The 10,255-nt window shown below is 50.7% G+C and overlaps 1 protein-coding gene across 3 annotated transcripts in view; it reads left to right on the top strand.

The window, feature by feature from the left end:
- Positions 1 to 420: 420 nt before the first annotated feature.
- Slc6a17 (solute carrier family 6 member 17) overlaps positions 421 to 10,255 on the top strand; it is a 46,498-nt gene continuing 36,663 nt past the window's right edge. The window contains exon 1 of one of the 3 annotated variants that reach the window (XM_006979501.4): positions 421 to 545. The gene's annotated coding sequence lies outside the window, so the exon portion shown is untranslated. Of the gene's footprint in view, positions 546 to 982; positions 1,026 to 10,255 lie in introns of those variants that run through there. The other 2 variants (XM_076574793.1, XM_076574792.1) reach the window with 2 other exon arrangements.

The following is a 10,255-nucleotide window of genomic DNA, read 5'->3' as shown; positions in this document are numbered from 1 at the left end:
GGCACCCCTTCTTCTGCTCCCTGCCCACCCCTCTGCCTGTGTCGGCCATCAGAGCTTCGCTCGCAGCCCAGGAGCCTCGCATTGACGCGGGCCCGCGCGTGAGTCAAGCCTGCGTCACGGCGCCCCGCCGCCAGGGTGGCCTTTCGGAAAGCGAGGGAACAGTGCGCGCCGCGCTCCGCCCAGCTCCGTTCCGCTCCGCAGAGCCAGTGCGGACAGGGCGCGGGGAGGGCGGCAGTCGGCCGGGGCCTTCGCAACCACGCGCTCCCTCCGCTGCGGGACCTGGGCCCCGGGGTGGCTCCCTAGAGCCCCGAGAGGGCGAAGGGCGGGAGCAGGGTTGGGACTGACGGCGAGGGAGGGAACGAGAAGCCAGCTGAGCCGCGTGCGCCGGCGCGCGCAGCTCCGGGTCCCCCAGCCCGGGCCCGGGCCCGTCGCCGCTTGACTCCAGTTGCCCTCGGGAAGGACGGTGCACCTACGATCCGTCGGGGACCACGGCCACTCGGCGGTAGTCCAGGGACCGAGTCCACGCGACGGCCCACGCGGGACAGGTGAGTCGCCGTCTGCTCCCCGTCTGGCATACCCGAGCCAGCCACGGCAACTTTGCCTGCTGCGGCCCCGCCCCAGCCTGGAAGGCCGGAGGCCCCTGGTGCGTAGCGGCGCTCCTCCTGGTCCGCCCGACCCTGCGCTGGCGCGGGGGCTCCTCCCGGCGCTCCGGCCGCCGTTGCCTGGCGACAGAGCCCAGGGGCGGCGATGAGCTGGCTTGTCAAGGGTGCTCGGCAGCTCCTGCACAGGTTGGACTTGGGCTTCAGCTTCTGGAGCTCAGGATGCCCCAGAACTCCGGAGGTAACAGGACAGCTGCAGAGGCGAGGACCAGCGGAGGACCAGGGAGGCCAGCTCGGTGGGTCCCTGTGCCTGGAGCGCGCCCAGGGCGCAGCTCAACCAGGAGGCTCCGGCGCAGCTGGGGACCCCAGCCCCAGCCACTCGGCCTCGGGCCCGTGACCTTGACGGTAACATTGGCTAGAGAAGCAGTACGTTCGCGCCGGAGATAAATATTTAATTCCCAGTCCCGGGGCTGCTCCTCAGTGAATCTGGAGTTAGAGTGGAAGAGGCCCTTCCTCCCCCGAGGGAAGCGCATCTGGGGACCGAAAGACAGAGACAGGAGTCATGCACTGGGGGCCACAGTCTAGAGGGGCCCGCTGTCTGGAGAGAGGCCTCCGCCACATTTATACCTGTGCAGACGGTGCTATGAAGGGATGTTCGCAGTATGCCAAGGCTGCTCCCCCAGGGGCGCGGCCGCCTTGGAAGGAAGCCCAATGCTTCAGTTCTCTTGAAAGCCCAAACAGCTCTGTCAGGGGTTCAAGTCAAGAAGTTCTGAGGCTACTTGAACCCAGTTGCTGTCAAGTGGGCTTTATTCTTTGAAAATTTTCCTTCCTCCCTCTCTCCCCACCCACCCTTCCTCCTTTCCTCCCCCTCCCTTCCTCCTCCCCCCTCTCCCTCTCTCCCTTTCTCCCATCCTTCCTGTCCCCTTCTTTAGAAATAGTTGAATGGGCCGTATGACTTAGGACATTTCAAAGTAGAGCTACTTTGGGAGGTAGTTTAGCTGCGAACAAGAGGCAAGCTGGGTTGGGTTAGAGCAATGGGGTTCATGAAGAAGAAAGATTGCCGTTGCCCTTGTTAACAAGAACTTCCAGGGACTGAGACAATCCTGGAGTGGCTCTATAGTATCTGTCAAGCTTTGGTGGGTTTCTGACTGAGTGGAGCGTAAGCATCTGGTGCCTTCAGTGGTTCTCACATTGTATCATGTCCAGCAAGGTAGATCCATCTCCTGGGAAAGAAGGACTTTCAGGTCACACCTGGTTGCCCTTGGCGACGGACAAGGCCACCAGAGGTGGTAGCTCCCGTGTGTTGTCTTTTCCTCTAGTGGAGCCGCGGTGGCTAAGTAGGTGGTTGGGCTGAGGAGGGAATTTCTGCAGCTTAAGCCTTCAGTGACTCAGTGCAGGAGGTGAATCGTGCCCACCAGCTCTGATTGGAGTGTGCTCAGCCTGAGTCACACCGAGTCGTGTGTCAGCTGTCTGTGAGTTCGGTGCGGTTCTTTAGCAGGACTCGTGAGCTGGAGAGGCCTGAGCTCCGAGTGACTTGGGGAGGGGGGGGCGCGAGTCTTCGGAGCAGATCTCAGTTTGCCCGCTGTCAACGAGGGCCTGTTGAACTCTGTCCTCATGGGGATGGCCAGCAGGGTCTGGCTGCAGAGGGGGCACAGTGTTTGACAGTTTGGCCTACTGCTCCCTCAGGTGCCAGCATGGTGATCTTGGGCAAGTCATGGACCCTCTGTTCCCAAAGTCGTTAAGGAGGATGCAGTTGGTGCCGTTTTACACAGTCTTACTTTGTGGCCAGTGCTAGACATACAGCAGGTGCTGACAGACATCCGGTTCCCACCTCTTCTCTTGTGGATCTCAACCAGAGATGATTCCCCCCCCCCTCTCCTGCTGTGCTCCTGAGGGTGTGTGTGTGTGTGTGTGTGTGTGTGTGTGTGTGTGTGTGTGTGTAGGCATAGGGTTATGAAGGAGGCCAGATCCTGTACGATTGAACCCACAATTCTGCTTCAAATGGACCTAATTCCAACCTTCAAGTCTGCCCTGGATGGGGAAGCTGGAACAGGAACCAGGCTAGTAAGTCAGGTAAGTAGTATGGCCACTTACAATGGCTCCTGGATGACTCCCAACAGCGAGACCTTGACTCGCTGGTATTACGTATGACTGTGGCCTGTCCCCAAGCTGGGACACCTGCTGAGTAGATTTCAGGGGTCCTTTCTCTTTGAATGGGTCTTGCCATCTCCCTGTTCACCTGCCCTATCTGTCATGGAGTTGGAAGCTTCAAAAGAGATGCTCAGTGGAGCTGTTGTTGGCTTTTTCTAGAGAGGAAAGAGAAGAATGGGTCTCCTACCTTTTTGAGGGATTCTGGACTTCTTGTCCTTCACCTTTGTAAAATGTCTGGATCTAAGGCTGATCTAAGGTGTATTCACTTCAAGAATCAAGAACATAAGATTCCCCCAAGGTATCCAGAAAACGTCCAAGCTGACCTGTGGGACTGTAGTTGGCTACTATGAGAAGGGGGGGGGGGCTACATTGCGTGTTCACTCTGAAGTCAGTGCCTTCCCTATTTCATCTGGAAACACATTCCATGACCAAAAAAGACAGGGATGAGAGGATTCCAGAGCAGGAGCCTCCTGCCTGGTGCTCCCCTCCCCTCAGACTCTCCTGTCCAATTCTGCTGCAGTAGGAGGATTCATCATTAATCCCTCTAAAACCGCTAAGATAAGCAGCAGAAGAGTTTAAAAAAGAAGGTGGATTGGACCCCCCCCCCCAACTCCCAGGCAAAGCCTAACTTATCACTGGCTTCCAGGCTATGTTGCAAGAAATCCTGACAGCCAGACATCTGAGAACTTGGGTGGGAAACAAAACAAAACCCTTGCATCTCAGACCCTGTGCCAGCCTCCCCTGAGCAGCATCCTAGGCTGGTAGAGGTCAGAAGCACAATCCTGGATTGCTGATGCACTATCCCAGACACAAGTGAGGCAGTGCTTTGAGGGAAACGCCTCCTACATTCCAGTCCCCTCCAGACCCCCTCCCTCCCTCCCTCCCTCTCCCACCCTTTTTTCCCTCCAGATAGTGTCTCAGGTAGCCCAGGCTGGCCTCCTTACTCACCTTGTGGCTGAGAATGACCTTGAACTCCTGACCCTTCTGCATCCCAAGCGCCAGGATTACAAGTGTGCAGTAGCACACACATGATTTTAGCAGAGGAAAAAGCGGTTCTGGACTGCACACTTCATACTGTGGCTGGCACACATAGATAATACCCAGTTTTTTATTGAGGCCTCTGTGCTTTGCTAAGTACTTTCTCTCTACAGGCAATCTTCTTCAATCATCCCTGTGATCCCAGGAGATAGATATTGCTATCTGTAGTTTATAGATGTGGATTTTGAGGTTCAGAGAGGTTAACTAATTTGCTCAAGGTCACTCAGATTAGTGAATTGCTTCTGTCAGACTTCAAATCCCATGTTCTTAACCACTTCATGATGCGTTTCCAATAACAAGTTCTTAATGAATGCAGCTGACAGTGTAGGCATTTATCAAAATGAAGGTTTATTAAAATCTGTGGGCTCTGCTCTTCAAACTAGTGTCCTGGGAAAGGGAGAATCAGATCTCTACCAGTGGGAAACTGGTAGAAAATGACCAGACCCATCCTGCCAAGGTTTAAGGCAGATGACATTTGGTTCCCGGTGAGTCAGAATCCAGAAAAAGACCCTAGGCTCTATCTTGGTGCGTTATATCCTGTTCCTGTCTTTCTCTTCCTGACTCTCCAGCTCCAGATTTCACTCCCTTCAAGTTTGTCCACTCCAGGCTGGTGCCTGGAGAAGGGAGGAATGAGGCGGAGCAGGTCAGATGCTGCTCTGAGAATCTCTGCATCTGCAGAATCAAGGACAGCCAGGAGCTGATGGGAGCTCTGGTGTGTCAGGTTTCCCTGCTGGACAGTCTGTGCCAGGGATTTGCAGTCTCTGATGAGGCCTGGACCCCAGAGCCAAACTGCTGGCATTAGCAAGGTTATTACTGTCGCTGCTGGCAGGGGCTGGCAAGGGGGGTGCTGCTTGTTTCCTGGTCACATCCCACGGAGACTCTCCTCTTCTCAGGCTTCTACCACGTGTGTCCTTGGCTGTTCTGGGAAAGCTGGCATCTGGTTCCTCCTGTCTGTCTGTCTCTTCTCTCTCTGAGAAGTTGCCATTCCCAGAGGGGGGAGTTCCTGTAAGTAAGGATAGATAACTGAAACATAAGCATTAATGGTCCCCTGGCCCAGCAGACAGAAGCTACCCAGGAACCTTTGCTTCAGGGGCAGCCATTTTGTGGAGATGCAATCTGCTGATAATCATTCTTTCTATCCCTCTTTCCATGAGTATTTTTTTTAGTATTAAGGCATTCATTGATGTGTAAATTCAGTTATTTAAAAATACATACTCATATATCACTGTGCACAGGTAATGCCCTGAAATAAATGTGGAGCAAGCACATGAGAGAACATAGGCTCAGAGGCAGTATGAATATTACTGAGTCACTAAAGTGTTCTTACCTCAGACCTTGTTATGCTTTGTTAGGGAATGGTTCTGGGTCCAGGGAGTCTTAGGCTGCCTCAGTCTACATACAACCTGGAGTTGGGGTGTAAAGACCCGTTTCTACTCTAGTTCTTATGGGATGGGAGGGAAGCAATACTAAGGGCCAGAGGAGCCTCCGATCTAAGCCCTGGCACGGAGCTTACCCAGCAGTTCATCTGAAGATCGCACTCCATCACTCATACTTACTGGTTTAACTAGGATTTCTTATGTGCTACTGATTTGCCAACTATTCTTTTTCTCACAAATAGAATTCACTGGTCCGCATTCCCAAAACTCTGCCAATGATATTTTTCTCTGTGTAACACTCGCAGACCGCCGGGCGGTGGTGGCGCATGCCTTTGATCCTAGCACTCGGGAGGCAGAGGCAGGTGGATCTCTGTGAGTACGAGGCCAGCCTGGGCTACAGAGTGAGTTCCAGGACAGGCACCAAAGCTACACAGAGAAACCCTGTCCCGAATAACCAAAAAAAAAAAAAAAAAAAAAAACTCCCAGACCCCTGTCATTTAAATACTAGCAGGAGCTGTAAGCAGAGGAGAAGGGCTGCCCACAAAAGATGTGAACATCATCCAGTAGGTGATTCCAGCAGGTGCTGCCAGGTGAGAAGTCAGTGGGGATTTAGATTATCTCTTCTTGTGGGATCTAAGAGAAACAGAGTTTTCCTGCTGAGCACTTGGCTGGTTCCTAGAATGGCTGGTGGGCGCTGTCCACGGTCCTGCCATACCCGGACACCAACTGCCTGCTGGTAATCTGAGACTTCCTTATAACAGCTAGGAAGAATCTGCTCGACCAGTGTCCCAAGAGTAGGTATGCTATTAGTTTTGAAGAACCCAAGGGAGTAAGGAAGCTCTTGACCTCAGGGAGAGGCCATGGTCCATGAGGTTGTTCTACTTGGCATGTGGAGGTAGATTTGGATGCACCATTCTGCAAGGCAGCAGGACACACTACAGATCTTCCCAATCGGTGCCAGAGGGTGCATGCGATCCAGAAACCACAATGCCCCATATCTCTTGGAATAGCTTGGGGGTAGCCCAGGGTTGTGAAGCCTCCTTCATTTATCATAGTGTTCCAGACCAGTATTAATTTTTCTGTGTACCATGATTTGTGAACAGTTGGAAAAATACCAGCACATGAAAAAGAGTCTTCACTACAGAGCTTGGTAGATCGCAATTTAAAACTCAGCTCTTGCACTTAATGGCTGGGTAACCTTGTCCAGGATGGTTAGAGTTTCTTTGCCTCTCGGAATCCTCATTTATCAAACAATGATTGCACTTTCCTTAAGTCATTGTGAGCATAGTAGGTCTTAGTTGTGACTTGTCCCCAGTAAGGAATACTTTCTTGCCCAGCTGTCCACCAAACTGCACAGAAAGCAGGTAAGGAAAGAGGCCCAACCCTTCTTGTTCCCAGGGAGGAGACTCCATGTGGGGACCATAATTAAGGGTTTCTGATTACTATTCCTTCAAGTGCTCTTCAGAACTCTGCTGGCTAACTCAGGTAATTGGACACTCAGATCCTCTGTGTGTCTTTGAAACAAGAGAAAATAATGAGTTTAAGGAAATCCAGGTCAGAAGATTTGGGCAGATGCTAGGAGACCCATCTGCCTCCATCCTGAGTCCCCATGGGTATGGAAAGAAGAGAGTAAGGCCTTCAGTCAATCACTTTTGTTCTCATATCTAATTTTAACCTTTTTCTTTCTTAAAATTGGCGTACATATAGACCTTCTGTCTGGGGCCTGGAGTGTCCTCCACCAGTCCGGCTCCCTGTTTTCCTCTCTTCAATACTTACACCTCTTGCAGCAGCCTGGCCCAGGTCACCGCCATCTTTCATCTACCCTCCTAGTTTCTCTAGTTGTTAAATTACAAGCAGCTATTGATCCTTTTGAAAACAATTGTGTTAGATCCTATCCCAGCTCACAAATCTCCCAGACCAGACCGTTCTGCCAGCCTCAGAGAAAATGCAGGCTGTTTCCCATGGCTGTGGGTCCTGCCTGCTCTGGACATTCCCCGTCTTCCTGCCTCAACCCCTCTCCACTTCCCTGACTGAGGGTGCTCTGGTCATAAACCTTTCTGTTGCTTATAGCCACCAAGCACCCTGGTCCTGTCTCCGAGCCTTTGTGCTTTCTGGTTCCTCTCTCCTGAATGCATTCACAGGATATCTGAATGGCTCACTCTCTCTCTGTTGTGTTCTTATCCGAGTGTGCTTGCTGTCTTAACGCCTCTGTATCTCATACCATCCTTGCCCCCAACTCCATCTCCTCCTCTGCATACTTTGTATTAGATACCATGTATTAATTTGCCCCCCCCCCCAGTGTGAGAATATAAATCTCACAGGGCAGGAATGTAATTTCCTCTGTTTTGAACAGGTCCTGGCACATAGTGGATAGTGTATATTTATTGAAAGAAATAAAGGAAATGAAGGAAACAAAAAAAAATGTATTTTCAGTAGTGCCTCTAACTTACAGGAATCTGGGCTCCATTCTTCCAGCCCAAGAGGACAGTGGGAAATCATTCTAGCAATGAACACTTGCTTGTCCTCACCAGCTCCCCATGTCAGTGGGCCCCTGTGTGCTTGTTCCACATTCATTCAGGGCATCATAGGAATGCAGGTGGGTTTTCCTGTGGGTTGAGCCAAATTCCTGTATTTTCTGAACTAAAGGAGGCGGCTGGTATTGGATTATGGAGGGTGGGGGGGTGCTTTATTGACCACAGTCCTTAGGTTTTTATACACATGAATTAGGAGTTTTCATCCCCATCTTTTCAGGTCCAGAATTGGGAATCATAAGAGGCTACATATTCTCTCAGAGATTCACTGCTGATAGATGGCAGAGCAGGATACATAGTCAGGTTTACCTGCCTCTAATCCCATGTCTTCCTATGATTGCAGCCAGGTTGGGAGTCAGGCCCTGGAATCAGACCATGGTAGTATAGATCCAGTGGCCTCCACTTTTGACCATAAACTAGTTGCCTTATTCCATGAGTTCCAAAATACATGTTTATGCTCACTGATACATCTTAAAAGCAGGCCATAATGTGCAATCAATGTCCATTTCAAAATGGCAGCTGATCTGTGGCAGGGGTGACCTACTTACTTCCATTGGCCCAAGATCAAGGGATCTTGAGCTCCGTGAAACAGAGGCGATTCCTGGTAGCCTGTACTTCTTCATTCGTAAAGTGGGAATACCAGTGGTATTTTCCTGTTGTAACTGTGGAGGGATTAGAGGAGACAATGGCTGAATGGTGTTAGCACCCTGGCTTCCGCAGAGGTGGGACTGAAGCCCTGTGACCTGTGTGCTGCAGCTGTTGTTGTTACGGGCTCCACCCTGCTCTATCTTCAGAAGTCCCCCGGAAAACAACTCAGCACCGAATGCTGTCAGAGTGCACTCACGCAGAGGCACCGGGCCATCCATCTTACATACGGGCACGCATTTCCCCCTCATATGAAATGCTACAAAGGAACTAAAGGATCTTGTTTGCACTGACCACGCCCACATCCTCCAGTGCCAGTTCCTCCCCCTCTGGACCATCTGCCTCTTTTCCTGCTTCTTTTCTCTCTTGACTAAGAAAACAAAATATTAGCCACACAGAACACATTCGGCAAATATGACAGGAAGGGGGGGAAGCAATGCAGGAGTTACAGTGGACTCCTCAGCCTCATTTGTTGTTGGGGACCATCCCCCTATTACCCTCCACCCCCATCATACACACTTACTTCTGAGATGAGGATGAATCCCATTTGTGAGATGGTGAAGGTGGAGCGCTAGTCCTCAGGTTTTTGAGGTGTTTTTGTTTTTTTTTTTTAGTTTTTTGAGACAGGGTTTTTCTTTGTAGTTTTGGTGCCTGTCCTGGATCTCACTCTGTAGACCAGGCTGGACTCAAACTCACAGAGATCTGCCTAGTTCTGCCTCCTGAGTGCTGGGATTAAAGGCGTGTGCCACTACCGCTTGGCACATCTCGTTTTTTTTGTTTTTGTTTTTGTTTTTTTTTTAGATTTATTTATTTATTATGTATACAGAAGAGGGTGCCAGATCTCATTACAGATGGTTGTGAGCCACCATGTGGGTGCTGGGAATTGAACTCAGGACCTCTGGAAGAGCAGTCGGTGTTCTTAACCACTGAGCCATCTCTCCAGCCCCCTCGGTTTTTAAACTACCACCTGAGGATGTCCTTGGTCCATGACATCAGAATATTGCATCAGAAAATGGAAAAATATTCAAGCTAGGAAACTAAGTGCAGGACTGGAAAAAAATTAAGGGGCATTCAAAATGCAAGCTCAATTTTTTTTCATAGCCTATTTATTGAACATGCATTAATAGAAAAACATCAGAATTTGGTCTTGCCAAGGAGGAAACCCAAACACAAACCCAACAAGCCTGTGAAATGGAATAATCGGAAAACTCACCATTCCTTGTATTTGTCTCCTCAAGGAGTTCCTGCTCTCTTTTTCCTTCTAGCCATGAGGTAGGCAGATGCAGTTGGTAGGTAAGTGATGTTCTCTATTATTTTACAGATGAATAAGGAACAGAAAGCTGGCTTCTGAGCGCTGGGTCCTCCCCACATGCTCAGAGAGCTGCTTTTGATTAGTACCCTGGCAGGCCCTGCAGGCTTCTGGTCGGGCTCAGTGTTTACCTGGTCAGCTCTGCTCACTCTTCACCCTGCCTCTCTGTTTTAAAGGCAGCAGTTGAAATTTCAACATGGAAAGAAGGTTGTTCTTGGAGGGTGGGAAAGCAAGGACTTCAGAAAGTCCATGTTTCACCCACGGAAATTTGTAGGGTAACCTGTGTGTAATAGGCAGGCGCTGCACAAGGAACAGCGAAGGTGGACAAAAGCTTCCCCTTGGCTCCTGCCTTCGAGGGGTGTCATGTTTGGAAAAGGAATGGAGCATGTGAACAGCCAACTATCCTGGGAACCAAGGTAACCTTAGAGAGTATGCCAAGGCGGGAAGAGAAAAGGGTCACTAGTGCTTACACAGAGCATTATAGAAGGTGTCACTGAGGTAAGGTGAAGAGGCAGACATAGAAGGCTTCTGGAGGCTGAAGACATGGGTTACTGTAGAGGGAGGAATTGAAGGCCAACATTTATGTGGACGTGGAGGGGATCAAAT

Source organism: Peromyscus maniculatus, chromosome 6 (assembly GCF_049852395.1).
Source record: "Peromyscus maniculatus bairdii isolate BWxNUB_F1_BW_parent chromosome 6, HU_Pman_BW_mat_3.1, whole genome shotgun sequence".
NCBI lineage: Eukaryota > Metazoa > Chordata > Mammalia > Rodentia > Cricetidae > Peromyscus > Peromyscus maniculatus.
Note: the sequence above shows the minus strand (reverse complement) of the source record. Positions and strands in the feature narration are given on the sequence as shown.